Raw genomic sequence first — 18,184 nt, 5'->3', positions numbered from 1 at the left:
CTATCTGTTACTGTGCAAATCTCTGTTCGAAATATACACAATTTGACATAATTGTGTATATTTTATTTTATTTAGCGGCCCTTTAAATTATTTCTATTGTATTTACTTTCTCGGTCAGTCTATAGTTGGATATCACAGTAAACTTCTGAATTGAGTTTATTTATTCTATTAAGAGACGTTAATACTAAAGAACCAACCGTTGCGTATTTAAAAATAAAACAACTATTGTATGAATGGCGTGTACGTTAAAGTGGTCTGAGAATGGTTCTTAATTTAAATAAATTTATAACGGCGATCGAATGGCATACGAATTAGTACCTGAGAAGAAGAAACTAGAATACCGTTAAAAAGTACCCGTACGTTTCTATTAAATCCTTTACGTATCTGTAAGGTCGGATCGACTGTAGAAGATGATGAACCCTCTTTTAACAAGCAGAAAATTTAACGTGTGTATATATATATATATATATATATATATATATATATAAAATTTAATGTCGCTTTTCTCAATAGCATTAACTGTTTGGAGAAGTATTCAGGGAAGGGAAAGTAACATTTTTCCACGAATAATATACTGCATGAAAAAATTTATGAAAATAATACTGTTCTTCCATCCTTAAAATTAGACAATAAATTCATTTATACTACAATCCGAAGGTATTGGGAGGAATAACCAAGAGAAAGTATCAGATTTTTTTTTTTTTATTCAACTTATTTTATTAATAAAAAATAATAAAAAAACAGTATCACCAAAAGGAAAACGTATCCTCAGCAAGTAAAAAGAACTATTTCACCTGAAACGGATAAAAACACCCGTTCAAGTAACAATAAATATTTCTTGCAAAAATTGTCAGTAATTTCCTTCCTCTAGTTCTAATTACCTTAAAACTTTACTAAACTGCATCTATAAATAATACCATATGTCTAGCAACTGTTGAAATTTAGACGAGAATACATAATCCCAACTTTTAATCAGACGGCCTGGTGACCCATATATGTAAAAATCCTTAAAATACTTATTAAAAAATAACAGATGGAACTAAGTAAGGGCTGCGAATTAAATAGAAAGCTGCGCTTGATATATCGAAATCTCCGAAAGGTTTTTTTTTTTTTTTTGTCTTCAGTCATTTGACTGGTTTGATGCAGCTCTCCAAGATTCCCTATCTAGTGCTAGTCGTTTCATTTCAGTATACCCTCTACATCCTACATCCCCAACAATTTGTTTTACATACTCCAAACGTGGCCTGCCTCTCCGAAAGGTACAAATCAATAAAAAAAATTTAAATTCTAGATTTTCATAAAATTTATTTAAAAAAAATCACAACAGCTGTTTCAGTACCTTCAGGTGTTACGAACAGAATACTCGTAACATATTTGGTTTGTAACACCTGAGGAAGGTACTGTGCACCGAAACAGCTATTGTAATTTGTTTAAAAAAATTTTGTAAAAATTTAATAACATATTTTGTTTATTGTTTACTTCTTTGGTTGTTATGGATTTTCTTCAAGTAATGACTTTACCCATCGATTAACTATTTTCCAGTTATTGACTATTTGTTTTTCCAAGTAATATCTACTTTCGTAAGGCATGATATTTAAAAAAATTACAAATATTTGTGTGTATATATATATATATATATATATATATATTATAATCTGAATAAGAAAATGTAATTATTATTAATAATAATTAAAATTTAAAGAAAACACAATAAAGACAAAGAAGAAATACATATTTTTTAATTTACAATTAACTACTACACGACTAGCAATGAGAAAAATACAGTAACTATTATGTAATAACAAAAGTATCTAGTAGTTATTGTGGACTACTGCGCATGAAGCAAGGCGCCAGCTAATTATTTTCTTGTGGAAATTACAGTATACACCCGTAATGAAAGGAACTACTTCTTAATCACATATTTATCTAGAAATAAATACGCGATTATACGTTTCCTTACCATACACATTTTCTTATTCGGTTTATCGAAACACACTTATTGATTATTTAATTTTTTTAAAATACCTAATCCAGACCGAAATCGTATCAGCTTGAAAATTGACCAATAACTGGAAAAGGTTTTGAGGAATTCAAAACTATAAATTAATCGAAGACAATATATTAAAAATGTTATTAGTTAATCGGTAGTGTATTAAGACATATTTTTAAAAAAATTATTTTCTTTTCGTTCAGCGATACATTAGAATAATATTACAAAGTAGACAATCAAAGGTACTTTTCTGTAGTTTTACTTTATATTTTTTAAGATCGATTTAATAATGAAATGAAATCGAATAGAATTATAAAAAAGATATCGGGTAATAAAATAACGCCATCCTCGAATTTTTGCTGTTATTATGATGCGACGCATTATGTTTCAAATTCAATGGCAAAGATACAATGCGACCAGTTTATATTAATATACCGTGATTTATTATTATACGGCTTATATTTTCTGTATTAAAAATTCACTTATCATAGTTTCCTTAGATTCACGATTTAATTCGGATCTGTCGATCCGAACCGAGATTACGATCCGATTTCGGAAACAAAGATGTTCCCTCGCAAATGTTAAAAAATTACTTTAAAAACTTGGCTTATCTTAATTTTTCAATATCAAATTAACTGAACGTGTAAAAATGGATAAACAACATAATTTTAGGCTGTAAATATTTAAACTGTATTATCCGATTTATACTGAAGATGCAAGAAATTTTTTTTTATCAACGAACATCGGCATAGATTCTCAAATAATAGATTTATTGTAGTCATAATGATAATAACTAATGATCTTGTAATGCTAGAATTACAAATAGACGGGTTAATCCATTATGTTATAATTACTTTATTCACGGTAGCCTACTGACCCAGGCATTATCTTTTTATTGTATTATTTACAGTTTTTTATAAATAAGAAGACGGAAAAAATAAATAAATAATAACAAAGACGACAGAGTATTTTAAAAGTAGATCAAATTTCAAGAGAAATGAATTAAATATGTCTATTCCTTTGCGCGCATGTTAAATGAATTGTATTTGAAAACAAAATTACAGGAGTTCAGTTCATCTTTGAATGAAGAAAATGTTGAGTTATTAAAAGGGCGGTTACAAGCTATTCGATTAAAATTGCTGGTCCGCCGGTCTGCAAGCACCGAGAAGGGTAAAAGGAAAGCGAGTGATGTTATCATAATCGATAACGATATACAGTGTTTATCACAGTGGAAAATAGAACAGTGTTTAAGTGGAAAACCGGCCAAGAAGAACAGCAGACGAATAATGAAACGAGGGCCACGACCACAGTACAAAGTCCCCTCCACAAATGTAGGCTGAGGAAGGGGCGGCAGCAGGCAATCAACCAGGAGGCAGCCTTTGTTTATTTTCTCGTATGTTTCACTTCTGATGTAGGCTTTCCCGTTTCTCCTCCGTACACCACTCGCCCACAGGCGATACACGCTTGTTTAAATAGCCTTTTTAATTAGAAGCGCTTAAAAATTTAACGCTTGAAAAACATCCGCTCTCATCGGCTAACAAAAGAGCACGGAGAGGGCAATAAAAGATAAAATTTGTTGATGTTGGCAGCCTCGATTCATCTTGCGTGATATTCTCCGACTACTGCATTCAGACGTATTTCAGCTTAATATTTTTGTTTCTCCCTGAAGTGAACGGACCTCGACGCTAGAATAAACGAAAGCAAACAATAGGGGTGGAATTTGCTTTTACTTAGCGGACGAGCCGTTCACAGAAATGCGGGCTCGCATCCACCAGTAGTCCACGACAAGTTCGAACCTATCTTTTATCGTCAAAGGTAAAAACTATTATTCTTCTCGAATCTTACTACGCTCTCTTTCAAAGGATAATAAAATTCCACCTTCAAAATTTCGTTCCGCCGTTACGCGATTATCTTTTCTAACGTATTATTATCGTTATTTCGAACGTAAACTTTCTAGACGATTGAGAAACCGAATCCGACATTTTCTAATATCGATTCGTAATTTCAAACCGTGTAAGCAAACGAATTAAAAGTCTAACAGGTACGGTCGTTTCATCTTAAATCAAAGGTCCGCATCGCTGTGATATTTTCATGCCGATATAACTCAGACATATCTATTCCGATTTATTTAAATGAATTACGAGTGACGTCATAACAGTAATACCGGTGTCATATCGAAGTTAAAGTTCATCGTAATTAAGTTTTTAGAACTCATTACAACAGTTTATAAATTTTAAATGTAGTAAATTCGAGCGGAAGAAAAATATGGATCGACATAGTAGTTTTGAACAAAAAATGGACGATCACGATCAGTACATTAGATTAGATTCATATGTAAGCATTTAATTAGTGTTCCAAAGTTTCCGTAAGAAGAAAGAAATTTTTATTTTTTAAAATTATTTAATTGTTTATCATGAATTGCCTCTGTTTATCATATACGATTTTTTTTTTTTTTGTTTTTCTTTTGATGTCATCCAACAGAATTTTTACTTAACGTTAATAACGGCATCGGAGTTGGATTCTTCATTTTAGGAACAGAATATTTTACGGTATTGCTGAACACCAAAAAAAAAACTCGATAATCATAAGCCGTTTGATATAATTTTGTTGAGCGAAACGAGGGAAAAATTATACTAGTAAGATGCTTTCATTCAAGTCATTGTTACAGCCTTTCATATTTACAACCTAAGTGAAAAAGAATTACTATTATCAAGATTATTTGAACCCTTAATGTAAGTATATTTGAAAAACGATACGAAAATTACTTGTACAGCTCTAGAAAAAAAAGGGAAATTTGATTACCTGTTAAAAAAATCAGCTACAAATGAAGTGAACAGGACCCAGGACTTTCGTAGGTATATAAGTACCAGTTTCTGTACTAACGTAGAGCATGAATAGTACAGAGCATGGACAATTTCGACCTTTGTTTTAGATCCTTACGGATACAAATTTTCTCAAAATCTACAAATCGCCATCACTGTAGAATAAACGTTTTTTTACGTACGTAACATCTACTCGAGCAAAATCAGAAAATTTTGAGTTATAAAATAAGGAGGTACGCGTGTACGCGTTTGTATGTATGTGAGTACGAGTGAACAAACGCCTTTTTAATCATCCTCAAATATTTTCTGATGAATCATTTTGAAGTTTTAAATTGTATACTTTTTAATTTTTATTACGGTCAATGATTAACAAGAGCCAGTGGAAACAAGTATATACTGTTTAATGCCCTTAAGCGATTGGGGTGATTCAGTTAAGTGAAAAATACTTCCTTTTTTTTTATTTTAGTGCATGCAAATGACACACGATGAGTTCAGCACATAAAACCATCCGCTAACAGTAATTATACTAATACAATCAGATTAATTTAAAAATTAACCAAAAAGAGTACATATAATGAAATAATTGCTACACTGTAGCCCTATAAAAAGATTTCTAAGGGTACATTTCTTCATGTACGAAAAGTCATTCGTTTGAATGTAACGATGTACGTTTTTTTTTTCTTTTTTAACGACTATTAGTCACTTGACTGGTTTGATACATTCTCATTTATATATATATATAAATATATATATAGTGATGTATAATCTGTTTTTGTGTAATTTGCCTTTGTTTCCTCTACAGTTTCTATAGGTTAATTAACGAAGTAATCCTTAATACATGGCCTACCAACCTAGATCTTATTCTTGAAAAAAAAATTTCTTCGACATATCTTAATTATTCTTACAAATTTCGTCATACAATTGTTAGGTATCATAACCGTAATGATTTTAGATGTAATCTGAGCCATTTCTGAAAGTAGCCTTGTCATGTCAGGTTTGAGCATTGCATGTCAGGTTTATTAAGAAAGAAGTGAAGTAATTTCTCATTGTCTTCTTCATTGAGCTGAAAAAACGGTTAAATATCATATTCCAAATCCACCAATATACGCTGGATGATCAGCCCTAAAAGCAAAACCTTTATTCCGGTCATCCCTTTTGGCTGTTTGATAAGCATTACTACTGTCAGAGAAAGAAACTTCGACCAGTGTCTCAAACACCTGTGTTTCTTCTTATGTTGTTTTACGCCATAAGAAAGGAATATAAGTGTTAATAAACGATTCGATTTACCACTATCTGTTGTGAAACGAGATGTTATATGCTACAGCTTCAACTCGGTACGGGAAAAGTTTTGTTAACCCCTTAACGTTGGCTCATTTGTTTGACTTTCTGGTTCTCCTACTGACCGTATTTCGCTGTTAATTCTTAGTTATATGTTTGAAAAGAGTAAATTTATTCTCTAATATATGTAGAAGATATATTAATTTGTATCTTATTTAGTTGTCTTCGTAGCCTGCCTTTTAATATGCTTCTCACATCGTCCACCGTTTGTAATTTTACAGCCCAATTGACAAATCCTTTAGCTTCCCGTAGTATTGTATACTTCTAACTTAATATTTAACACGTCATTATCTTCCTTTATGTCTCATTACATTTAACTTTTGTTTACTTTGAAATTAAATTTCTCTCCTACCAAAAATCCACACCACTGAATGTTTCTTTTAACTCATTTTTAAAAATTAAAAGAACAATACCACCATCGAATCTCAACATTTTAATACTTTCTCCTTGGGAAACTTACTTCACCATGATACTTTTCTTTTTACATTTTTTTTCTGTATATATATATATAGTTTGTGTGTGTGTGTGTGTTTTGAGAACTAAAGAGGATCGACTAGATACTTTTCTTACTACACACCTTACTAAAGTTTACCTTTTTTTTCTTTTCTTTTTTTTTAATATATTTATATGATTCCATTATTTCACGGATAATAAATAACTTCTCTAAATTTTAATCCTGTACTTGGTAAAAAAAAAATAAATATTCTACTCTATTAACATAGCATAAATTTAAATATTTCTGTGAATCAAAATAAATGACATTGGGGTCCAATTCAATTTTTTTTCACCAGTCGATAGGAAATATCCAAACAAAAAACACAGTCAGACGATTTCTAGTAAATACTGAATAAGCCAAGCCGCCTGCATAGAGTAACGTAAGCTAAAGAGGAGGGCTGCAAACGTAAGAATTAAATTAGATATATTTCTTAATTCGAACGGATTTTAATCAAGACGATATATCTGTAAAAACGTAAGCTACTTGGTTACTTAACAGTCGCTACTTTAAATCAAAACAGAATTAGTTTTAATATCCGTTTTTTATCATTTATAACGGTCTGTTAAATATTTTTTATACTACTTCAGATCTTAAAAAAGGTATATATTTATATATATTAGATAATAGGTGATTAATTTGAATTATTAGCTGTAGACGATTACACAAATAATAAAATAAAAAAGATTAAACAACAGTATACAAGGAATCTAATCTTGATCGTTCAGTTTCACGATGTTCAAGTATAATCCCACACTTAAAAATGATTACAACATTATTTTCCCATATTCTACTCTTAAATAAATAAAAAAAAACGGAACCCCGTTCGAAATAACAAAAAACATTTCCTATACAATTTATTGCAAATTTTATGTCATAAAGGTAACTTAAACGGTCGGTAGTTAGCATGGAGAACATAAAACATGATATAATCATTCTCCAAAGAAACATGTATCCCGTGTAAAGTTCACTATGGAAAAACTGAAGAGTGACGTGGTTTCCTACTGATTTAATACTTTCATCACTAAACTAAACCGATACTGTCACTAAACCGAATTATACTGCGGCACATTATTATGGCATGCCCATTAAAACTCAGCATTTCAAGTATTCGTTCTGTTCACTACACAGTTTAACTTCATAATGACTATAACAGAATCAAACTCTATGTCTATTGTACTTTAGACAACTTTACTTATTTCACAACCCAATATTATATTACGATATGAGTTTAAAGTAACAAATAATTGCACTCCTTGATTTATATTACACTGTACTTCTATTACCATCCGATTAAATATTATATGCCTTCGATTTTGAGGATATACTCAAAAATGGACTGCAAGATTTTCATAAAATGTAAATAAAAAATTTATCCTGTCAAATTTTATGTTTGTTTATTACCTCAAACAATTTTCAGATTTTAAAATAAATTATCTTAAAAATACGGATAAAAATTCTAGAATATAAATCTTTTCGGAGTACTGATTTTTGGAGACCTTGCTTTGGCCTGTTGTAACTGGAAATAACCAATTTTTTTTTAAATTTTCAATTGTTATTTTTAATATTATTTAAAATAGATTTTCTGAATCTCAAATTACTAACTTTTATATACTTTATTATGCTTTTTACGAAGACGTGATTTATCTGCTACTTTAACTCGTAGAGATGCGGGACACACTATGTTCGCTTCGTTATGAATTCAGTGACCAACTTCGATACTGGCTAGGAATCTATTCTCTTTTATACCCGAAAGGAATCTGAAAGTGTTGCGTCCGCTTCCCCACCGCGACCAAAGTTTCATAATAAAAAAAAGAATTGTAATAAAAAAATCTGCTCGTCATAATTTCACTTCGATATTCATTTAAATACATTTAGCTAACAACAAATGCCGGTAAGGGAGGCGGATCTGTGTACAGAGTAATATTAGCTTTATGAATCGACGATCCGAGTAAATAAAATGTAATTTTATTTATTATTTTATATATATTTTTGCGTATGGACGTTGGTACAGTATCAGAACCAAAATAATAAAGACTGCAACTATCACGTGATCACATCAATTGTCACATCAAAAGTCACTGATGACATCTTGTTGACCTTGAAAAATTATCTATATTTTTACCTTAGAAAACCACTCGAAGATATCCATGTTATTATCTCTTATTAATGTGATTAGTCGATAGAAAAAGAAGCGAGATATGCTGCATTCTGTACGGTTGTAAAATTCAAGATGGCGACAGGTCAAAAGTTACCGGGCATACGGCCAACTCTTATTATAACGTTATTCAAAATGCAAAGCGCATTACTTATTTACAACCTGAAATGTACATACCTTATTATGAAACGTTAGCTTTACTTCTTCAACTTACTTTCTCGAACTGGACTTTCATTCGTATTAACGCTTAACAATATGATCATCCTTAACTAATATTTTCGTTCTGGACTCGTACACGAGAACCTTTTTTTGTTATTCAAGTTAAAAAAAGATCATTTTACGATAAAAGGAAATCAAATTTTGCTGGCGCTTCGGTAACAAATGACTCCCCACAGCCAAAACATAATCGAATACACGGTAGACAGCTACGCCAAAATAATTTTTGATGTGGCAAGACCTACCGACAAGTATTTCAAGAGAAAAAATATTATAAACTGGTAAAATATCAGCTGTGTAAATCGCTTATCTAATTAAAATAATCTTAAGTTTCGTTAAATTAAATTCAAGTTGTTTATACTACGTTATTCCTTCCATACTTACAAGGAAATAGATCCAAACCGAGTTAATAGGCACAAATTTAAATAAATAAAGCCATTGAAGCAAAAGTCTTTTCGCTTTAGTTTTGTATGAAATAAGAAAATAAAGCCGATCCTTATTTTCGGTTCAAAAAGGTAATTTTAGTTACAAATACGGTAGATGTGCAGTAAACGCTACCAAATGCTACATCGCACTCTAGCCTTTGAAAACCGTGGTGAAGTAACGTTTTCTGTTACGCCGTTAACAAAAATTTACCCGATTCTTAAGATGAGATACCTGAATAATAATCAGCGTTTATTTTTAAATTTTAGTAGCGAGATACCTATTTCTTACAGTACGTGATTTACTATCCGTCTCAAAAACACTTACCGCTTGAAAAATGTATTCTACGTTTAACCTTTACCGCTCACGCAGAAATGTTCATTATATGGATAAATTTACGCCAAAATCCACCCTCAAAGTTAAGTAAAAAATTGATCAAATAATCGTTCAAACCGTCCCGGCAATACTTTAATTTAAAGAGGATATCGGTACACAAAAAACCAACGATGTACGGATATTCTGATTTATATGTAAAGATACTACCACAAGGAGGATATATCAAAGGAGATCGAGAGGGTGACGTAATTACTATATACCCTATTTCTTCGGAAAGAAGTAGGGGTTTTAAACGGAAGAAGAATTTTGCAACTCGTTTCCATTGTTCAAGAGAATACCCGGGACAAATAAACAAACTTAACCTCTTTAAATAATACGCATAATAGAACCTTACATTACAGCAGATCTATAATTTTAATCAAAATCGAATCTGTTAGATGGAGAATTTTACACGGAAAATGTTTTCTGCTACAAAAAATAATCGAATGAAAAATTGAGTAAAATATAATGCACGATCACAATACTAATACGGATAGTCTTAAGAAATTAAGAAGGAATATTACATAAACATTATGTTAACGGGTAAACACTGCATATTAAGAAACTTACAATACATGAATAAAAAATTAGGTAAGTTATAAATTCTTTACAAAAAATTTCACTTAAAACTAGATGGAAATTCGAATATCAAACGATCATCGTGTGGATCGTCAGGTACTGAGAAAACGTTGTATAGAAAAATAAATAGATAAATATGAATAATATTAAATTAATATTACTAACACCGTTTATAGCATAATAGTTACATTTTTTAGTTTACATCTGATGATGATGATTGTTCAACAATCGAAATGACCGTCTAATTTTAGATTTCATTTTTTTTCTTATAAGGTTTTGAGTATGTTTGTTTTTTTCCAGTTTATTCTAATAACTGTTTAATACAGTTTTCTTTTGTTATATTATACCTTTGCCGATCAGTATGAAGCTTTATATAATAACAGTAAAAACTCGACGGTGATCTTATTTTGTTTTACCGATATGTTTTCAACAATCGAAGAATGCGCGATTTTATTGCATTAAGAAATTATTTTTTAAAAGAAAACTGAAAAAACACTAAACAAAAATATGTTTTTTATTATTTTTTACTAAGTCGACTTTCGCTCACGTAAAACTAGCATTTCTAATTGCTCCTGTCGAACAGTATTTTGTGACAAATAGGTTTTAATTTATTTTTCAGCTATTTTTTCACTTTAGGTTAAAAAGTATTAAGAAAAGAGGATATTTTGTTTTAGTTTTAAGGAAAAATTAGATTGCATTTATCAGAAAAGTGATTAGGTAGATAAAATAAAATCACCCTAAAGTTTTTTTTTAGTTTTACAAAGTATCCCTTAAGTTTCCATGCGTAGAAAAAAATAAACATTTTTTTTTTATGTAAGCTACGGTGTAACAGGGAAAGATTTAAAAATTGTAATGTTATGCTTGTTCTTGTTAGTGACACGTTCCTTGAGATAATTTATATTTCTCATAGTTTCCTAAAATACCATGGCCTTCGTGAAAAAATGTTTATTTTTCTAAGTATGGAACTTATCGGACACTGCACAATAAAACGTTAACATTCACAGGCAATCGATAGATAAGGCGACTTCTTTAAAATACGTAGAGGAATGTATCATCATTATTAAAATAACAAACGTACATTTTGAAGAATAATCTTTTTAACGGTGCTGAATACAGAACTATTTAGGCTTTCCATTTTTAATTGAGCTTAAAAAATATGCGGCGTTTTAATTTTCTCTTTAACAATATTATATGTCTCCCGCAGTACCTTGCAACTCCGTTATTTCATAGAATTACACCGTTTACATAGTAATTAATATAGAGAAATTTTATTTATTGAAATCAGTTCATATTTAGACAAGTTACGGCGTAAAATTGCTATAAACAAACATATCTAACATTATTTTTCGATGTTTAAACAGTCAGATTTACGAGTAATTAAATGTTTAAAGCGTAAACAATAATATATATTATTTTACGGAACCCGTTTACGTAAATCTACGAAATAAAGGATTACACACTTAAGGGTAACAATCAGATTTTGATGGTTCTGGAAATTTTAGGGATCTGTTAAACCAAAAAAAATTATGTAAAAATTCCGGTCGCTGAAAGATAAATGAAAATTGAACTGTTCCATACAATTTTTTATTTCTCAACAAGTGAAAGGTTCCTCGACTGACTTCATAGCCCGCTATTCCCAAATTTCCGAATCAAAACAAGAGTAAGTCTTTTAAATCTCGACATTTTTTTCTTTTTCAGAAATCCTGCAACGATTTCAATTAAACTACGAACAATCTAGTAATACGTACTATAAATTAGCATACTCTGAAATTGTTTTTTAAGTTGTATATAAGGACAATTTTTAACGGGCTTAAAAAAAGGTTCTCAAATCGACCCCGTTGTGTTTTTTCTACGTTTAAGCTTTATTCTTCTCCTAACGAACCAAATCGATGGTTTATTTTCGTTTTCTAATCTGTAGAAAACAATCCTGATGACATCATCGCAAGTTTTTTCTACTAATCTTAAGATTTTATAAAACGAAAAACTTACATCATCGACATAAACGATTTGAGGATATTTTTAATTTTCAAAGCAAATTATATAGATCTTGATATAATTTTGATAAATTATTTTCACGTTATAATTCAAGAAACTTTAACGTTAAAAAAATACACATTCCCGAATTCCAGAGAACGTTACTTCACGGTCGGTGAAAGTCTCTTTACCCCATTTTTCTCCATTCTTTTCATTATTGTTTTTATCAATATGCTGGTTTATCGCCTTAAACTTCTTTCAAACGCGTTTTTTTTCTTCATTTCAACAGCGTTTTTAATCATAAACATAAATTTTAAACAAAAATAAGTTTTAAATAATACAATAAAGAAACTTAAAAATGCAAAACAAATAATTTTAAACCCTTCTTTGCATTTCGATTTTGGAAATTGAAACTAGATAACAATAAATATGTTATTAACAGTTATTTTTAATTTAGAGACGATTTTTAAAAAATTGAAATTTAAAGACAACTTCTTTTTTAATTTTTTATGAATTTCTTTAATTCTGTTTAATTTTTTTAAGTTAATTCAGTTACGATAAAAATAAAATCACATAAAAACAATTTTTAGCCTAACTTTGGTTAATTTGTTTCAGGTAACTTACATTTGAAAGTTTGATCTCCATAAGAGAAAAATAAATTTATCTTCAAAGATAATTGTTTATTATAATAATAATTTTTAGTTTTTATTTTTTTTTAGTTTTTTAATAATAATAATAATGATATTATTATTGTTTACATTTCTTTTATGTTGTTTTGGAAACTGCTGAGAACTACGTATAAAAATAATAAAGAAATTACAGCTTAAATTAAGAAGTATTGTAAAAATGTAATAGAACATTTTTTTTAACGCTACCTAAATAAAAGTAATACGACTAGCATCTACTGTGGTAAAAAGACTCGTCGAGCTACAGAGAATAATAAAAAGCAGCAGGAGCGGCAGAATCGTGTACCGCCTCTTTTTTAAACGGCAAAGGGTGTTACTTTATGTGACGGTTATGTAAATAAGGCTCGATGTGTATAAATCTCTTGTTCTGTGATCCCGAGTACAATAGAAGAGGAATCGTACACACCGAATGCAGATATAACACACTCTGGAGGTACGCTAGTCGCGGAGTGCGGTGGCGAACATTACGGTCTGCGGCGTTTTATAATTCTAGGACAAAAATATTAATTATGTCCCGGCCGACGAAAGCGGGGAAGGCGGTCGAGAACAAGATATGTAAAACGATTGCTTCTGTCCGTCGGTCCATCTGCTTCGACCGGTCCGCTAATCGGGAGCGAGAGAAATGATCGTTCTTAGTGTTACCTCTGTTCTCCCACTCCCTACACTCTGCCTCGTGCCTTCTCCTCTGGACGGCACCGACTAATGGATCAATATTCTACTAAGGCTTGGAGGTGGATTGTCATTTGAATGAATGCTACACTCCCCCTGCCACCGCCCTCCGCAAAACCCCCTTCTGCACTGTTCTCCACCCTTCTCACAAGTACACAGTCTGTTCGGCTGTGAAAATTATTGCTTTCCCCTCTCTCTACTTATCCCTTCTCCGTTCTTCTTTTTACCATTGTTTTATTCGGTCCCTTCAACCTTATATCATCTGTATAGATTTCTTTTATCATGAGTGCAGGATGCTATCGGCCGGAAAAAGGAAAAAGCACCGCTCCTCGTCAAAACATAAAACATGAGCCGTAGACTCTTTTAGAACAACTTTCTCAAATAGCACCCTTGTAATAAACTACTACTCTGTACAAAAACCGACTCGCTCTAAAATAACTTCGCTCACAACACATTTATTGCGAATTATCTAATTAACTTTTTTTTGAAAAACTTTAAATAGTACTTAAAACTCTACCTTCGGACGCTTTTTCATTACCTTAAATAGATCTTTTATGTCATCAAAACGAACGATTCCCTCGGGAAAGATCATCAAATTTTTTATTTTTATATTATTTCTTATATACATGTACGTCTTAAATAAGAATTCAAGTACCGTATAACAACAATAGTTCACACTAATCGGTGAAAGAATAAATTAGAATAAGGTGTTATTTTTAATTTTACTGAACCTATTTCTTATGTTTTATTCGTAAAATTTGAAAGATCACCCGTTAAAGGGCTCCGTTGCGAAGTAAAAAATAAACTCAAATCAATAAAACGCACCGTTTACATTCTTACTTTTTTGTTAATAATGAATTTTTGTTATTCTACCGCTACTGCCTATAAGTAAATGGCGTAAACTCTTTCGTAACTTTGGGGCAAATAAAATATTTAAAAAAATAGGGAGAATGCTTTTTCTTTTATCGATATTCTAACACGTACAGGCTGGAAATTTTAAATAAACACATTACTTATTATCGGCAGCCAATATTCGTAACGTACAAACTAAGGTCTTATTTTTTTTTTTAAATTACACACTACTTATTTTTAAAATATATATATATATCAAAACTTTTTTAACTATACTTCATTATATATTTTATTCCTGTATGCAGGCCAAACGGTTAAATCTAAAATTTTATAATTTACGGATCGATTTTAATTTCTATCTAAAGGCCACTGTCGACTTAAAATGTTTACATTACATTTTAACGGCGCATTTTAATTTAAAGTGAATATTAAAAAAAGCATTACCTGTTTTACATCTCGATTTCAAAAATAAAGACTTCTTTATCATTGAGAAACTTGACACTTTGCAAAAGCAAACTCAGACTCAAGTAATCACCGTAAAACTAAGTATAGATTAATCGATTTAAAATATTTTTACATCTTTAAACACGATACATATTAAATACCAAAATCGATACATACGTACTCTTACATAATATGTTGTCAGTACAAACAAAAACGTCACTAAATGTTGTATCTATCACCCGCCTTGATTTGATTTAATGAATTTGAACGGATATGAATGTTTACGATAGAATTGTACTTTTTTTAGTACCGCCCAATACTCAAATAAAATTTATTTCAAACTAACTTTATCTTTGGTGTTTTTTACAAACAAAACTCGCACCGTAAGTTAAATTCAGATTTCTGAATAAATGTTTCACATTGTATCTACGAATCAAAGTGTTAAATATTCGCATAATCACATGCAACCAGCCTATTAATAGTCCAGTTTGCAGTGATTTTTAACACAGAAAAATAAATGCAAAAACAGCTGAATTTTGGCATAAAGGTAGCATTTTATTCATACAAAAAATAAATAAAAAAGTTAGAACGATTTCCGTTAGTACGTTTAGAAAAATAGAGTCAAAATTAGTTTTTGTAAAACAAATTTTTTTTATTAGTTTAAATTAAATTTATTTTATGGCGTCGTGTTTTTGTAATTTTTCGCAAATAATTAAAAAATTTCAATTTATATGTAATAACTGATATTAAGCGAAGGAGGAGAAAATTTTACACAAAAATTTTCTTTGTCGTTTTATGTAAATAAAATGTTTTTTTGAGAAATGCAACTAAAATGTAAAATTTTTATGAAAATGTTACATTTCAGTTTCAGAAAATAGAAAATCTAAATGTTTATAAGAAATTTATTATTTAATACATAACATAAAAATTGATTTTCAGAAATAAGCTTTTTTTAAACATTACTTTTATTTTCAAATCTGTACATCATACTTACTTTCACGTATTTTTGTTAATTAAAAAAAAAATGTTATCAAACTTCTGCGTATCCCGTTAGGTTATCTTCTTTATAAATACATCCACAAGAAATGTCTTAAATGAAAACTACCAGTTTTTTAAACATAGGAAAACTAAATATTTTTAACTATGAACAAAACGCTATCATTATGAAACGTATTAAATAAGAAAGCACAGCTTCCTAACTTTTGTAAAATAGATTTTTAAAAATACTGTATAAAAGTTTCACTACATTCGTAGATAAAGTATTAATTTTGAAGGTACATTACTTTGAAATTTTAAAAAGTTGTTATTTATAAAAATAGATTCTTGTTTACTTATCGTTATTATAATCTTTTCTTCTTTTCTCCTCCGAGTTGAGCGCTTTCGCAGAGATCTCTGTTTCGTCAGAACCCGTGAATATATAAATTTTAATTAAAGACACAGTTAAAAAATTTAAATATCTAAGTATGTTACCCTCTCACCTCACCGATTTAAAGTGATATTTTGTTGGAATTTCTTTTATAAACGATTATATTCTACTACTAGGATACAATTTTCTGGATATTTATTGTTACATATATTCACGTAAACTTTGAAGCGTACTCTATAGTACATCTACGAAGAGATCATTACGGCGGAAGGATATTTCTTTTAATACATTTTTTTATGGACATATTCATGAAAAACCAAAAAATGTTCACCGGCCAAGCAAAACATTTCATTTTTTTTTTCTTAAATAAAAATAAAAATCAATATACAGTATATATCGTTTATAACGACGTCCAAAGGACCGGCGGTTTTAGATTATAACTGATGGTCACAATAACCGATGTTTAGGTAGCTAAGTGGTACTACTTTAATATGCCATCTAAACGAGTGTTGTAGTACAGTAATAATAATTTCCGTAATAAAATAACCCCAAAAAAGCAAAAATATGCAATAATAAATACAAATACTACAGGGTAAAATAAGATAGAACAAAAATTGTAAAAAATTACTTTTTCTGTAATTACTTATTTTGTTTTGTTTCAAGCATTTCGTGTTGTAATACAGTTCTTTTATGAACTGTGTTCATAATAATCGTGTTCTAATAAGGTTCTTTTCTAAATCAAAACAAACGCTCTGTTTCTTAATTAGCAATTTCTGTAAAACTGAGAAACCGATAAACGGTTTTCATTACCGCAAAAGTTCTAGAAGATTTAGTGGGCTGATGTCTTCACCGGTACCTTCGTTGTCATTACCTTTTCTTTTTCCTGTTTAGCCTCCGGTAACTACCGTTTTTAGATAATACTTCAGAGGATGAATGAGGATGATATGTATGAGTGTAAATGAAGTGTGGTCTTGTACATTCACAGTTCGACCAATCCTGAGATATGTGGTTATTTGAAACCCAACCACCAAAGAACACCGGTATCCACGATCTAGCATTCAAATCCATGTAAAAATAACTGGCTTTACTAGGACTTGAACGCTGGAACTCTCGGCTTTCAAATCAGCTGATTTGGGAAGACGCGTTCACCACTAGACCAACCCGGTGGGTTTCGTTGTCATTACCTAGGTCCCCGTCTATTTCTGCTAGTACTGAAGCTACTACATCATCATCTATTACAGTTTCATGCGTTTCTAAATCTTTGTTAATCTCTTTATAATCTTCAAACAGTGCATTTCACGATTGATTTTGCAGACTATTGCCACATTCCGCTAAAGACTCTTCTTCGCATGCGACGTCAGTAACTTCGCCAGCCTGTGGTATAAATCCTGCACGGCGAAAGCAATTTTTTACAGTCGGCGGAGAAACCTCATTCCATGATCTTTCTAACATAACTATAGCATCCAGAATAGTTATTTTTTTCTGTTTTTGATCTAAATCCTGTATCATTTGTAAAATTAGGTGTTTTTTGTATTGGACTTTTACCGACTTGATCGCGCCTTGACCTAAGGGCTGTCGCATTAATCCGTTCGGCTACACCAGCTTCATTTGATCTAAGGGCTGTAAGACTGCTGTTGTTTCGGTAGTAAAAACAGTAACTTTATAGACGAAAGATTTTCATCTGGATGAAAACCGGATGTGGATGAGCCGAGCAGCTGGCAATGAGCAGCAGTATTTTGTCATTTCAATCTTTAATTCACGGTCCCATTTTCGTAACCAAGACGGAAAGATATTACTTG

Source organism: Lycorma delicatula, chromosome 4, assembly GCF_047948215.1.
Source record: "Lycorma delicatula isolate Av1 chromosome 4, ASM4794821v1, whole genome shotgun sequence".
In the NCBI taxonomy this organism is placed as follows: Eukaryota; Metazoa; Arthropoda; class Insecta; order Hemiptera; family Fulgoridae; genus Lycorma; species Lycorma delicatula.
Note: the sequence above shows the minus strand (reverse complement) of the source record.